General features: G+C 35.5%; 1 pseudogene across 1 annotated transcript; it reads left to right on the plus strand.

Annotated features, from left to right (window-relative positions):
- The first annotated feature begins 870 nt into the window (after nt 1–870).
- LOC18437504 (putative LRR receptor-like serine/threonine-protein kinase At1g53440) lies at nt 871–15,263 on the plus strand (annotated as a pseudogene). The gene is made up of 12 exons (XR_016040212.1): nt 871–1,453; nt 9,945–10,007; nt 10,148–10,186; nt 10,571–10,947; nt 11,067–11,262; nt 11,389–11,535; nt 11,892–12,010; nt 12,290–12,500; nt 12,606–12,759; nt 12,802–12,897; nt 13,205–13,355; nt 14,582–15,263. The product of XR_016040212.1 is annotated as a putative LRR receptor-like serine/threonine-protein kinase At1g53440 (transcript).
- Nucleotides 15,264–15,837: the final 574 nt, after the last annotated feature.

Raw genomic sequence — 15,837 nt, forward strand, 5'->3', positions numbered from 1 at the left:
ATCTAAGAATTTGGGATGATTTTTTATGTCTTAGTTCCTGTTGAAATTGTGGCCTTTGAGGCCATTTTAATCAAGATATCCTATTATTATGGGCATAAATATATTACTTAATAATATCATTGTCTTGATATGTTCGTACAAAAATATAAATATTACTAGGTCTTTACTGAATTTATAATTACAAACATATAAATATTGAGGATTTCAACACCTTTTTTGGTATTCTTCCTAAAATAAAGCGGATACTTTTCGTATATCACATCGCCATTAACGTTCCGTGTCGAAAAGCAGCAATCTTGTTTCATCTTCACAATTCAAATAACCACAATTAATTTGCACCTATATTTTCTATTTTGGGTGAAAATTTATTCTCTTTCTCTCTCTCGGCTAAGGTTTATGCGGAGATCTCCAATTGCTACTATGTTAATGACTCAACTTTCTCAACATCCTCCCTACAAACAACTGTTTAAAACATGAAAAAAATCCAGTACCATTTTCTTTAACACTTTCGCTCTAGTCACAGGTAAATGAACAAAAGACCCCTCTTTGTCTTATACCCACATTTTCATAGTGCCGGTCTAATACTATGAAATCAATGCGTCAGACTTTTATCTTTCCTAAATATTTTTTTTATGCCTGACTGGACTCATTTTTCAGTCATATTTTTATCGGGATCAATATGGACTCAGTTTTTGGTCGAGAAATGAATAAAAATAAAATAAAAACATAGTGTCGTAAACATGGGCCAAATGGGGATATTTTGGCCCAAACGAATTTTTGAATTGGGGGACAGTTGAAAAGTCAAACAACACAATTTTTATATTTTTTGGTGCTTTAAAAAGAGGACACCGTTTGTTTGTCTCCATAATATCCAACTGAGTCAACTCTTAAAAATCTATTTTTGAGATGAATTTTCATACTCAATTTTTAAGGGCACGTAATCTCTAACACGAAGATCATGCATATAAATAAATAAACAAATTTTACAAAATAAAAACAATGAATTTACGAAAAAAACATTTAGACCGTTTCTGGAAGACAGTTAGATCGAGACGGTTGGTAGATTGGAAGCGATGCTTCTATATCTAGGTGTCCATTGAAGAGTTTTATGCAATTTTCGCCAGGGTTTTGAGGAGGAGGAGGGGAATTTTAGCGTTTCTAGTTCCGGGTTTGGACTTTTCAGAGGCGAAGTAGCAAGAGCATTATCCGTAGAGAACATTTTTTTTAGTCTGATTGCTCAAATGGAGGAACTGCTTGTGTTTTCTCTTGATTTTTAATGATTGAACTTATTTTTATGCGTGGTTTCAGAAGGAGGAGGATTGGTTCTGGTAGGTTTGGTTGGAGGAGTATCAAATGGCTTTGAGGATAATGAATGGGATTCTGCTGGTTTTGCTCGCCTTTTTTTGTTGGGAAATGCTCGGATCTGAGGCACAAAGTTTGCCGCGGAGTGAATGTAAGATTTTCCTTTTTAAGTATCTGTGAATGATTCTTCTTCAAATGGTGAAGTGACTGTGGTGAATATGAGGTTTGAATGGCTCTGATTTGGCTATGGTTGTTGTTCTTTGGAAAATTTCGAGAGAATCAGTAGTTTTATGATAGAAAAGCGCTTTTGAACTACGTGCATGTACTTCTTTTCTGTAAATGATATAGCCTACTGCTTGGTTTGATACATTTACCACGATATACTTCCCTTTCTGTAATTATCTGTTGATTATGAGGCATTTCGGGGTTCATGCTCTGCAAAAGTTAGTTTTCTTTGTTGATTTACGTGGAAATATAAGATCATCAGTTCACTTGTGAGAAAATCATGCCGAACTAACGGAAATTTGTTAATTCCTAACGCATGCATTTTGAATGTCAAGCTCTTTACTCCAATCTAGATCCTATTGTTACTTTTTGTCGAGGATTGCTTTAGCTTGCTAATAGTCTGGCTTAAGTGTTCTTTCCTAGAGTTATACACTGTGAAGTTACAAGGCTCAGGCTTGGACTCGAGCAAGTACATTTTGACCACTAAAAGACCTCAAAATTGCAAAAGAATTGCAAAAAAAATGTTAAAAATAAAAAAGCCTTAAAAAGCCAAAGAAGTTGCAAAATGAATTTAAAGTTAAAAAAATAAAAAAAATTAAATAGACAATGGAATATTGGAAAATTAATTTTAAGCTTGAAACTATTCAGGAAAATCCAAAAAAGGGAAAAATAGAAAAATAGAGGATAGAACAAAAAATTCACAAATCATCATAAAAAACATAGAAATAATATAGAAAACATATTAATGCATCTTTGATTGATATTAGTAGAAAGGATATAATTTTTTAAGATCATTTCGTAAGCCCGAGTTTGAAAAATTCACTTCTGTAGGGTGCTAAGGGCAAGTAACTCCACTGGGTCTGTGTCTATTTAGCTTAGCATTGGAGCGCTGGTACTGTATGTAATGTATTTTTTATCTGAACACCTACTAAATAATTACTTCTGATGATATCTGGTGTTTTAAGGTACTCAGTTAGTTTGGTAGCTTTTATTAATTATTAAGGGTTTTTGGTTTTAACATTATGATTATGGTTTTGTTTTATTGACGAAAGAAAAAAAAAAAAACATTCTGGCACTATAGTCAACCATAAAAAAAAGAAATCATATTATGCTGCTTCAATTCTAGGTGTTGGTGCCTGATATATCAGAGTTTGCTTAATTCATTTGCAATTCATTTTGTGAGCAGACTGTTTTTTGAGGAGCTCTACTTCATGTTCATGCATAAATACACATTATATTTTACTATCTATATAGTGCACTAGGATTACCTCTTGAACTTTTTATTAACTCTTTTGCGAGGGCTAGACTAGACTTTGCGGTAAAAGTTGCCTTTGGGCAGTTTATTATAATGATGGTTCCATTGTGTTTGTTTCTTAGAAGTGTATGACAATTGTGCCAACTTGGGAATGCAGACTCATTTTCATTCATATGGATATATGGGTATTTGGGTGGTCTGACCAACATATCTCTCTTAACTGATCAAAACATTGCAGCCTTTCCTTCTAGGCCAAAAACCCCTTTCAAGATGAGAACTTCACGATATTATGAGTTGATTTCTTTTCTTCTTTTCAGTTTGCATGTTTTACTTTTGTTCTTATTGCATCTTTCTGCCCAACTGGGTGTCATATTAGTGGTTTATTTGTTATTGTTAAATGAAAAGCTGGTTGAGCATATTTAGTCACATCCAATAGGACTGGTGTATTATGATTCACCTTTAAGAATTCTTGGCTTCTAATCATCACATTTAACATGCTCTTCCAGGGCATATGCTCATCTTTAAAAAAAAAAAAAAAAAATCAAAATAGCAGCCTCTTAACTATAAATGGAATGGGATGTTATCAACAAGAAAATAGGAAGAAGAATAAGGCTAGGTGATTTTTTCACATGCACAAAAGATTGGTATGCATTTGTATAACTCACACACGAGGCAAGTTTCTTGCTAGCAATGATGACAAAAGCCTGCAGTTTTCGTGAATTCTTATAGTTGAGGGATTCGTTTGACAAGAATTTATGATTGCCTTTAGTAATTTTTAAAGAAATATGGTTTTTTGGGTCCGTTTTGTTAAGAGTGTTTGATGAAGCCATTTGTGATTGATTCTTTGGATCAATGTTCAAAACAAGGCTCGAACTGGGGATGTGATGTTCCAAACTCTGAGTCATCTGTATATGCTCGTCTTTAAAAAAAAAAATCAAAATAGCAGCTTCTTAACTATAAATGGAATGGGATGTTATCAACAAGAAACAGGAAGAAGAATTAGGCTAGGTGATTTTTTCACATGCACAAATGATTGGCATGCATTTGTATAACTCACACACGAGGCAAGTTTCTTGCTAGCAATGATGATAAAAGCCGGCAGTTTTCGTGTATTCTTATATTTGAGGGATTCGTTTGACAAGAATTTATGATTGCCTTTAGCAATTTTTAAAGAAATATGGTTTTTTGGGCCAGTTTTGTTAAGAGTGTTTGATAAAGCCATTTGTGATTGATTCTTTGGATCAATGTTCAAAACAAGGCTCGAACTGGGGTCATCTGTACAGACTCGAATGAGTCTATACAGTCATATTATTAAAATATAGGAACTTGCTGACTTTGCACCTTGCCAATTCCGATTATCTCGGGCCAGTTCACCAGATCTGCTCGTCTTTTAGAATACCTGCTTTGGATTTTTTAGTTGATTCAATATCCTTGTCCTCAAGCTCTTTTCATTTTTGTGGCAGTTCTTGGAAGGCCCAAAATCTATCTGGATAATTCCTAAAGACTTTGTTAATCTAACTCACCTTAATGTACTGTAAGTGTTCAACATCCTTAGCTTTGTATTTATCAATGGCCTCAAATAGCATCAATACAAGCGAAGTTGTTATATTTATGAATGAATCCTTTGAAGTGAAATATTCTTTTAAGTTCAGGAACTAGTCATTGGTAATGAATTACTTGTCTATTTTAGATAATATAAACTAGTTACATTGTGTGTGGCATGTGTTAGGTCTCAAACAACCTAAAATTCAACAATGAAATAAAATGGCCTTGAATCCTTTTCACCTGTTCTTTGTCATGCATTTCTTTCATCTATTAAGTCTATGTTTTATTTTTGTACATGTACCCTAGAAGAATAAGGCTTGATATAATATGTGTTAGCTGGGGCTCCTTGAATGGCAGTTTTCATGGAGCTAAGGCTGAATCTGGAAATTGTTTCTGGAATTAAATCATGATAATGCGGGTTCGGCTTGTGTGCAAATATTTTTGTTTTAATATTGAGTTAATTTCCTTGTATATGCATTTCAAGTGAGTGTCATTTGTTACATAAGTTAGTCGTTTCTTCTTTATGTCATCCTAGAGTTTCTTATTTTCCTATGTTTCCTGTGAAGATAGATGATTCCATGGTAGTTTCGACAGCAAGTTTATGGGTCAGCATGTGTAACTTCACCCTCACCACCACTCATGTACTATAGGGGTATTTTCTTCTTCTAAGTTATATATTTCTAGACTTCATTGTATGTTGAAGGCCCTCTCATGTGTCACGATCCTCTGAATTTGGAGGTTGGATCTTCTTTAATGTAGTAGTTTGACTGCAAATTCAATATCCTGCTGAGCTGGCCTACCCATTTTCTTTAATAAAACTGGCATGACAGTAGGTTGTTGGAGAGCTTCTCCATTACCTTGGTTTACCTGGGATCGGCAGTTGATAGGATGATGGCCAATTGGAATGCAACAGACAATTAATTTGCAAGTCAAAAACTGAAGTTGTTTCTTCCATACTTTTGCTAAGTATTAGTTGTTTCTCGAGATATGAAGTCTTGATTATTTTCCTTGCTTCCTTCCAATGAACAAATCGACAATCTCAAATATGTGCATTCTTAATAAGTATGCATGCTTCCTTGTTGTGAACAAGTTTATAATCCCACTATGATCTCCCTGTCCTTGAAACAATGATTTCAGGCAAGTGTGCAGCACTCGTCATAATAATACAATTGTGGTGGCTTTAATTGTTTAATCCCAGCTCTTGGAACAGTTGATGAGGCCAAATTATCTTTGAACTGGTAGAAGTCATCCCGTTGAATAACGTCTTTTGAGAAAGAATTTCAAAATTTTTTCGTGCTCCTCAATCTTTGAGGCTTTCATACTTTTTCTCATGAAAATATTGTATCTTGTTGTAGACTTTGTTATCTAGACATCTTTGAAAGTTAGCATTCAGATATCTAGAGAAAGCCTATGGCATCGTATCTCAAGTTTTAATTAGGTAGGTGTTGGAAGAGAAAAGAGTCTCCAAATACTATATTGATTAGGTAAGGGATACATATGAGGGAGCGCTAACTAGTGTGTGAACAACTATTAGAGAGACGAATGAGTTTTAAGTGAATGTAGGTTTACATCAGGGGTCAGCGCTGAGCCCATACCTATTTGTCTTGGTTATGAACGACTTAACTAGGCACCTAAAATATGAGGTACAGTGGTGTATGTTGTTTGTGGATAACATAGTTTGTATTGATGAGTCCCGATGTGGCATCAACACAAAGTTAAAACTTTGGTGGGATACTCTAGAATCTAAAGGTTTTAAAATTAGCTGGATTAAGACAGAGACTATGGGATGCAAGTTAGTAATAATAGGAGTAGAGACAAGAAAGTAGTTAAGATCGACGGCCAAGAATACCAAAATGAGTGCACTTTCGGTATCTTTGATGAGATTGACGAAGATGTCTAGCATAGAATTAGAGATGGGTAGGCACAGTGGAGATGTGAACCTGGAGTTTTATGTGATTTCCGCATATCAATGAAGTTGAAGGGTCAGTTGTAGGACCAACTTTGCTTTATAGGGCAAAGTTTTGGACGGTCAAGAAACAACATACCCATAAGATGAATGCAGCTGAGATGAGGATGTTGATATTGATGAGGCCAAGACAAGAAAGGATCAAATTCGAAATGGATACATTCTGGAGAACTTAGGTGAGGCTCAAATAGGTGATAAGATGAGAAAATGTAGACTGAGCTGGGCTAACCATGTGTAGCTAAGACTTAGTATGGCACCTGTTAAGGAGTGTGAGTTGGTTCAAGTGTAAAGCTTGAAAAGGGTAAGTTGTTGGCGCAAAAGGACATGGTTGGAAGTAGTGAAAGAAGATATGGGGACTTATGGCCTCACTGAGGATATGGCCCTTGATAGAGCAGAATGGTAGACATGAAGATGTTGATATTGATGAGGCCAAGACAAGAAAGGATCAAATTCGAAATAGATACATTCTAGAGAACTTAGGTGAGGTTCAAATAGGTGATAAGATGAGAAAATGTAGACTGAGCTGGGCTAACCATGTGTAGCTTAGACTTAGTATGGCACCTGTTAAGGAGTGCGAGTTGGTTCAAGTGTAAAGCTTGAAAGGGTAAGTTGTTGGCGCAAAAGGACATGGTTGGAAGTAGTGAAAAAAGATATGGGGGCTTATGGCCTCACTGAGGATATGGCCCTTGATAGAGCAGAATGGTAGACAAGGATTCGTCTAGCCGACCCCAAATTGTTGGAAAAAGACTTTGATGATAATGATGATGGTGATGATCGCGATATCCATAGGACTCTCTATTGAACATGAGATTCCCTGCCTTGAGTTGCACTTTGAGTGTACGTTTGCATGTTTCCATAAGTCTGATGCTGGTTAATATTCCAATTACGGAAGAAAAGGGTTTTTAAGAGGATTTTAAGTTAGCATTAGAAAGAGGGATTTTATGGTAAATGCATCATTGAACTGGTGACTCTCTTAAACAGTGTATTGGACTAAAATCTAGTTTTTCTGGAGTTCAAATGAAATACAATAATGGTTGGAGTTACTAGAAGTGAGTGGTCTGCCCAAACAGGTGCTGAGTATCAGAAAATTCTTTATGTGAAGTAAGGTCTGTTTCTGTTTTGAGAACCTGACAAACAAGCTAGAGTTCAGAGGAGTTATAATCTAGTCAGTGGCACCATAGAAGATAGATCTGGTTGTGCATATAAATTGTGTGTAGTTCTTTAAAGAAGAGGAAAGCTTAAAGGGTCAGTCACCGTGCCGAGAAAGAATCTAGTCAGTGGCACCATAGAAGGTAGATCTGGTGGTGCCTATAAATTATGTGTTGTCCTTTAAAGAAAAGGACAGCTTAACTGTGCCAAGAAAGAAAGTAGAGACAATGGCTGTTCTGGCTATGAAAATAGTAACTCAAAAGAGTTAATCTTGATAAGGTACCTCATGACTACAAAAGGTTTTTGTGGTAGGAAGCCATGGGCATATTCTTTGATAAATTAAATTGCTGTACTCATTCTCAAATTCCATGCTGTGAATGCACAAACCGCCAGATTATTGAGGTAGATATCATCACTTCATTCAAAAGCATGTAGTGAAGTACTATTATAACATAGTTTATAATGTTTGAAGATTGTCTAGCAGATATTATGTTCAACACCTCATTTGGTCAAATCTTTCTACTATGCATATGCATTTCTCTAGCAACAACAAAGAAGGTTATAATTGGCATCGCAAGAGACTCAAAACAAATGTTTAGGTCCATTTCAAGGTTGGAACTACCTACTCCAACATAGAGATGCAAAATTATCTTGAAAAAATTGTCTATTTGGAAAAATCAGTGAATGCATAAAAAAATTGGACGAATTTGGGCTAGTTAAACTTTGAATTGCTGGTTTCTTAATAGCATGTTGTCATGGTGATTGAGGTTGCCTTTTGCAATTCAAGTTTATTGGCTCAACGTTTTAAATAATATGTCGCACACACATATATCTGAGACTAGAATTTTGGAACTGACTATGAAATTTTTTTAGGCTTGACAGGGATTTTTCACGCAATTATCTAAATGGTTCTATTCCTGAAGTTTTGTCTCGCCTGCCTTTGGTCCAGTTGTAAGTTCAAGCTTCAGTTGCTTCATGTCTATCTATCTAGATGTCCATCTAGTGAAATATTTTTGTGTTACAAAGATGTTCATGGTATGGTGAAGTTTGTTTTCATGTTACGGTTTTCTGGATGTTTGGTGCCCTTCTTGTTGGCGTGTGAAAAACATTTGAATGGGTAAATTCTTTGTCTATTTGTCAAGGGTTGAAGGAACATTTTCATTTCAATTTATATGGATATTTCTTAATGGCTAACGATCAAAGACGACAGATACCCAGGTCCTTCATAGGGAATATCCTTTCTATTAGATGCACAATGTACTTCTAATTGCTTCGCAAAAAAGGTAATATCTATCTCCTTTAAAAAACTGCCCTCATTTGCTGTTGAAATCTATTTTCTTAATAGGGAAATTTATCAAAATGCACATAAAGTTGGATTGTTTAACTTTTTACCCAAAGTGTAATTTGATAAATTTAAAAACTATTTTGATGTGTCATTTGATGGTCTATTTGAAATTTGTTCGAAAGAATGATGATGTTAAATTGTTCAAACACTAATGTCTAATTTGATAAATTTCCTTTATCAATAACATGAACTGGAGAGAGAAATGGGAGGGATGGCATTTGACTGACCAAAAAAATCAAAATTTTAAAACTATAAAGTACTTATCATAAAAACACAAGACTCAAATAGTTTTTTATGTCAATGAATATAAAAATATTAAATACAATAAATTAAAGAAAATGTTGAATGAAGTTAATATTCAATAGCTATAGAAGTAAATATTTTATGAGTGAACAATTAACTAAAATCCAATAAAGAGTTTTTTATTTAAGATAAATATTTAGCATTATTTTTTATCTGGAGAGCATGATGCAGTGCACAAACATAATTGTAATAAGATTTTATTTGTCCATTCGATAATTTTAGAGGCCTTGCATATAATGTAAAATGTTGTCTTGGACACAAAACTACTTGTAGAAGGTCTCACATTGAATAGAAAGCTTCCAGCATCATCAACATCCTCTCTCTCTACTCCACTTGCACATCAGCAACACTCCTCATTTCTGCATATAAGAGTAGAACATAATAACTGCCAATTGTGCTTCCACTATGGAAAGGTTACAACAGAACTGAAGTCTTTGATGGAAGAAAAGATAATATATTACGAGGAAAGTGGGTATTTTATCATTTCATCATTCTGATTGATCGAGTATTTGGGTTGTAAATGGAGGTAGAAAGCATGTACTAATGCCGCACTCTCAGTTATAATCATAGGATAGGAGGTTTGCAATAAATGATTATACTTGAAAAAATATGTGACATTGTTGTCTTTTCTGTAATTCTTGGTTTGCTTTATTATGACTAGAAAGGATTATGGTTGTATCTCCATCTTTTCTGGCAACTACAGCTGATAGTTGCCTCTGCTAAGCCTACTAGAGAAGGTGTTCTGACTGGTTGCAGCCTTCATTTTCATGAATAGGAATTTCTCAATTTTAGACTTTAGTTGTTGCTATGGCAAGCTAAAAGTAAACACTTACAGATGCAGTGATTTCCTGCAGGGATATATCTAACAACAACTTCACAGGTGCTACTCAGTCAACCATTTGTCCATCCTCAGACCCGTAAGATTACTTGCTAATTTTAGTTAGTTCTTCTTTATCATCCTTTTTGGTTTGACTTGAGTCACCAAAATAGAAACAAAAAAAAGCACTTCGTCGGTTTTCTGCCATTCCTGCTGTGAATTCTCTCTCTTTCTCTCCAGGAACATGCTTGCAAGCTACTCTTCTGTACAGGACAAATTGTAAGCTCACTGTCGTCTCACCAATTCTTGAGATTCTAGCACCACTACACTGCTTTTATTGAATTCTCTTAGTTTTTATAGACAATCAAGGAAATATATTTCTGAGATACTTTCTTTGCTGCAGAATCCGGCCATGCCTATGAAAAGGTTTCCCTTGTCCTGTAGAACCAAAAAGTAAGTATTTATTTTTCTGCTTCACATCACCAATCTTGTATATATATGTCTGTGTGTGGGTGTATGTGTATGTGTGTTTGTGCACAGGTGCGCATGCTTTCTCTTGTACATGTTTGTTGTCTTAGTTCCTTCAGGCTAGCTATTATGGCACTTAAGTCTTTCCTTTCTGTTGGGTATGATATTAGGCTACTGACATTATATTCGTGGCAGATTACAAGCTGTTTATAAATTGTGGAGGCAGAAAAATAGCTATTGATGGGGAGGAATATGAAGAAGACTTGGTAGGAAAAGGAACTAGTATGTTTGATGACAGGGAGAAGTGGGCTGTTAGCAGCACAGGGACCTTCATGGACAATGATGGTACTCTTCGTGATATTTAAGTACCCAGGAGTATGTCCAATCTTTTAGCCCAGTAAAACATTGAGTTGTACCGTACGGCACGTGCTTCTGCCATTTCCCTTTCATATTATGGGCTTTGCCTCCAGAATGGTAGCTACACTGTTGACCTCCATTTTGCTGAAATACAATTCACTGATGACCACACTTTTAGCAGCCTTGGGAAACACATATTTGATGTGTATATTCAGGTAATATGTCTTATTAATGTTTTCTTTTTTTTCTTCTTCTTTTATTTCTGTGATACTGTATTTCTATTTTTCCTATTTTGTTATCCATCGTATCATTGAATAATTTTTCTGAAATGTAGGGCAAGAAAGTACTGACTGATTTCAACATAAGGACGGAAGCAAAAGGTACAGGTATTGGTATCAACAGAACCTTCACCACTGATATTACAGATCACACTCTGGAGATCCACTTCTATTGGGCTGGAAAAGGGACCACAAGCATCCCTTGGAGAAGTTTCTATGGCCCCCTCGTGTCAGCCATTAGAGTGACACCTAGTAAGTTACTCTTGTTTTAGTTTTACTAACCATCATTCTGGGTTTTAGTTTTACTAACCATCATTCTGGGTTTCACTGGCAAGTATATTCTCAGTGTCAGTGTCTGATTTAGTGTTATACTTCTAGATTTTATCCCAGAGATTGATGGTGATGACAAGTTTTCCACTGGAGCTATTGTTGGGATTGTGGTTTGTTCTTGCTTTGTGGTCTTCTTAATTTTGGCCCTCCTTTATATGAAATGCTATCTGGGAGGCAATGATAAAGAGAACAAAGGTAAGGTGGGAATATGTTTGAGGGATAATGGGTGTGATTTTGGACAAAAACAGCAACGGATTCAATATTATCCTTTGTGACACTTGTAGTTTTGGAATAGATATTGCCCAAAAGTTTTGGAAATGTCAATGTGCCACCTCATTGGGCTATATATGTTCCAAAACTATGCTGAGAATGTTGCATTGTTTCCTTATGGCCTGATAATGAGTTGCACAAGTGAAGGGTCAGGATATTGAACCTTTTTATTTGCTGGGCTCGTAAGATCTAAGTGTTAGTTGATGTGTTAAAGGGGAATAAAAGTCGGAATTATAAGTTATATGATTAATTTAACCAATTATTTTTTTCTTTTTGGACAGAATTAAGAAGCCTTGAGCTTCAAACAGGTTACTTTAGCTTAAAACAAATCAAAGCTGCTACAAAGAACTTTGATCCTGCAAATAAGATTGGTGAAGGTGGTTTTGGGCCGGTTTACAAGGTACATCTGCAATCGCTATGAAAAGAAGAAAAATGGAAGAAATCTCTCTGCTGCTAATGTTGATTAAAGTTGTTTCCAAGCTATTTCTCAATGAGCATTTTCTTTGTTCCCCTTTGCGTTTCTAAATTTTACTTGCACTCATTGCTTTTCCTTTTAAATTTTTCCAGAACTAGCAAATAGAGGAAAATTTGCTGTAAACTAATTCACTGAGACGTACCTCTTGCGTCATAATTCAAATTCTGCTTTAATTATATGCATTGTTTCTATTTGTGTGTGAAGGGTGTCTTGCCAGATGGATCAGTCATTGCAATTAAACAACTTTCATCTAAATCGAAGCAAGGGAACCGTGAGTTTGTCAATGAAATTGGCATGACTTCTGCCTTGCAGCACCCAAATCTTGTAAAGCTATATGGTTGTGGTATAGAAGGCAATCAGTTATTGCTAATCTACGAATACATGGAAAACAGCTGTCTCTCACGTGCTCTCTTTGGTATGCTTGTTTCCATTATCTCTTCTTTTATGGTGTGTTTATGCTCATATGCTGAAAAAACCGATTTGGCTGGTCATCTGACTTAGTGTATTTGGGGATATGCAGGTCAAGACGAGTCCCGGTTGAATCTGGATTGGCCTACAAGACTCAAGATTTGCAAAGGAATAGCAAGAGGCCTGGCTTATCTTCATGAAGAATCAAGACTGAAAATTGTTCACAGAGACATCAAGGGCACCAATTTTCTCAGAGACTGAAAATTGTTCACAGAGACTGAAGAATCAAGACCGAAAATTTTTCATAGAGATAAGGATTTAAATGCCAAGATATCTGATTTTGGTTTGGCAAAACTTGATGAAGAGGAAAATGCCCACATCAGCACAAGAATCGCTGGAACAATGTAAGTAACTGATATATAATTTTTCTTAGTAACTTTTTTCTCATGTTAATCCAAAATAAGGTATTTTTTTTTACCATAGTAAAGTTGTAAAGGTGACCTGGTATTAAATTTACTTTTGGAGTGATTGCTCAGAGGATGGCTATTCTGGTGTTTCTCATTTAGGATTAATGCCTTATGTACTGTGGCCCATGGTCCAGGGGTGTGGCACCGGTTTACTCATAAGTTGGAAGCTCATAGAATCCAATATCGAGTAGGTTCTTACTGCATGGATTATTTCATTTAAATTTTATCACATTTTTTTTTTCAGAGGATATATGGCTCCTGAATATGCAATGCGAGGTTACCTAACAGACAAAGCAGACGTATACAGCTTTGGTATCGTGGCTCTTGAGATAGTGAGCGGGAAGAGCAACACAAATTACAGGCCAAAGGAGGACTGTGTTTATCTTTTAGATTGGGTATGCAACTCAGGAAGCGTGTTTTTTTCACAGAGTGCACACACATGCACATACACATGCAAGATATATACTTGTTTGGAGTTTTATTATTTTCACATTAGTTGCCTGCTCTAATGTATACTTGTTTCAAGTTTTATTATTTGCACACAAGTCTCGACATGTTCTATTTTGCTTTTATACGTTTACTTTTTTCACGTGCAAGTCGCAAGTAGTTGTTAAAATCTTTTACATCAGGCCAAATTTCCAAATGATTATAGTGATGTCTTCTGTCACATTTGTTCATAAAATGGCAGTATATGATTTGATTCCATAAAGTGTCATTATTTTACATTTCTAGTTAATCTGGAACTTAAATCTGTAATCCATTGGTTTGAAAGCTATTTCATGCTACTTGAACTGCACACTTGGCTCAATCCTTGACTATGTTGGAAATGATGAGAATTTACTGTTGGGGACCATGAAACGTCTATTCAGGGTTGTCAGTTGATTGCCATGGCTTTTCCCGTGACAGTAACTTGACTCTTATAACATCAATCTTCAAACTTTTTATTTTGGTTTGGTTTCTAATAAACGTCAATGGTTTGGGGGAGAAATTCAGTTTTCATAAGAAAAGTATAATCATTATTTATAAATGAGCAAAATGGGGCAACTACATGAGTTGGGTGTCCTTCATTAGTACAAATAGTTAACTATATCTCATCCCAAAAAAATGAAAAAACACACTAATACAAGTTATTGGAGAACCCCAAAAAATGAAAAAACACTCCAATACAAGTTATCGGAGTACCTTTGATATTTCAACTTATCATAACTGACACTATCAGTGGATTACCATTGTTTCTTTGGAGAGATGAAGATCATGACATTCATTCTCTATTTATGAGGAGAAAGCAAATTAATAGATTTCCAAAGATTACTTTGTTCCAAAATGATTGAAATTCTTATGAATGATGACATATTGTGAAATTTACTTTTACAATGAAATTGAATACTTCCAATGCACATTTCAATATGGTCCATTCATAGAGCTATTTCATAGTAACTTTCTCAGTATTCTCGTCTGACTCCCTTGTTTTGGGGTTCATTACAATTCAAACTGGGAGACACTCAATGTTGCACCGGTTCAAACCCAATTAACCCACCGGGAAAAGAAATAAAAGACCTCCCTTGCTGTTGAGCTCTTAGAAAAACAATCATTTATTTCTTGGAACCACTTTGGATTACAGATATCTATTTGTAAATTGCCGGCTTATGTGCTACAAGAGAAGGGTAGCCTCCTAGAGCTAGTGGACCCAGAGTTGGGGTCAAACTATTCCAAAGATGAAGCTCTAAAGATGCTAAATGTGGGCTTCCTGTGTACAAACCCTTCTCCCACGCTCCGCCCTTCTATGTCAGCCATTGTGAGCATGCTTGAAGGAAATGCCAATGTGCAGGCCCCACAACCAAGGTCTGGCTCTACAAGTGAGGAATGGAGGTTCAAGGCTTTTATAAGTATTTCACAAGACAACCAGAGCCAGACTTTGTCCACAGAGGGCCCAACAAGTGGATACTCTGGGCCATGGATTGCATCTACTGTTCCTCTCTCTAGCAAGGAAGAAGTGAGCACAAAAAGCCACCTACCTCATCTTATAGATATTAGTGGAGATTAGGTATATGTAGGGAAGTCTCTTGAATGCTTTTGTCTTGCTATCATTATTTTGTAAGATATGTTGTAATTTGTTGTTTAGTATTGTAATGTTGGCTTTAGTCAGAATGATAAGAACTAGTGAAAATGGTGCAGATTGGGTGGGCTTTTCCCGCCTTGATTTGCTGATGCTTTATCTTCCCCCAGTTTTGTGATTTTATTTGCCTTGTCGATATATGTATTAAATTCTACTTATGGCTGATTGTAGTTTTGGACGCTTTGCATGTTCTCACTCCCCACCAATGTATTTTTGTTATCATCACCTGAGGTGATTACTTGGGGTTTTATAGTGTAGCATACATATGCTTTATTATAATAAAACTTCAAAGAGATGTAATACAAAGTTTGCAAGATACAACAGAATGTTCGATCTGGAAATAACAGAAAGAAGAAGAAACACCATACCTATAAAAGCATCTTAGTTTCTTCGAAATGAAGGGTACATAGAGAGGCTTGGAGGTAACAAAGAAAAGCTAAAGAACAATAGGAGAATCAAATTTGTGATATTTAAATGATGGGATGAAGAAAACATTTTTCTTCATAGTGTAATACAATAAAGAATCCAAATACCAAAGAAATGGACCATCACGATATGAGAAGTGAATACGAATATATTATCCATCAATTGTGTGTTCTTCCAATATAGCCAAACGATTGTAAAAACAATGAATCAAGAAAGACCAGGTACCACACTACATGTTTTTACGGTATGAAATTATCTCATATTACATGCTAAGGTCCTATATGGAAAGAAGATTCAATAGCTTTTTATATGCTTTGGTTATAAATTTTAGCTAA

Source organism: Amborella trichopoda, chromosome 1 (genome assembly GCF_054954075.1).
Source record: "Amborella trichopoda isolate Santa Cruz 75 chromosome 1, AtrichopodaSantaCruz75HAP2 v2.0, whole genome shotgun sequence".
NCBI lineage: Eukaryota > Viridiplantae > Streptophyta > Magnoliopsida > Amborellales > Amborellaceae > Amborella > Amborella trichopoda.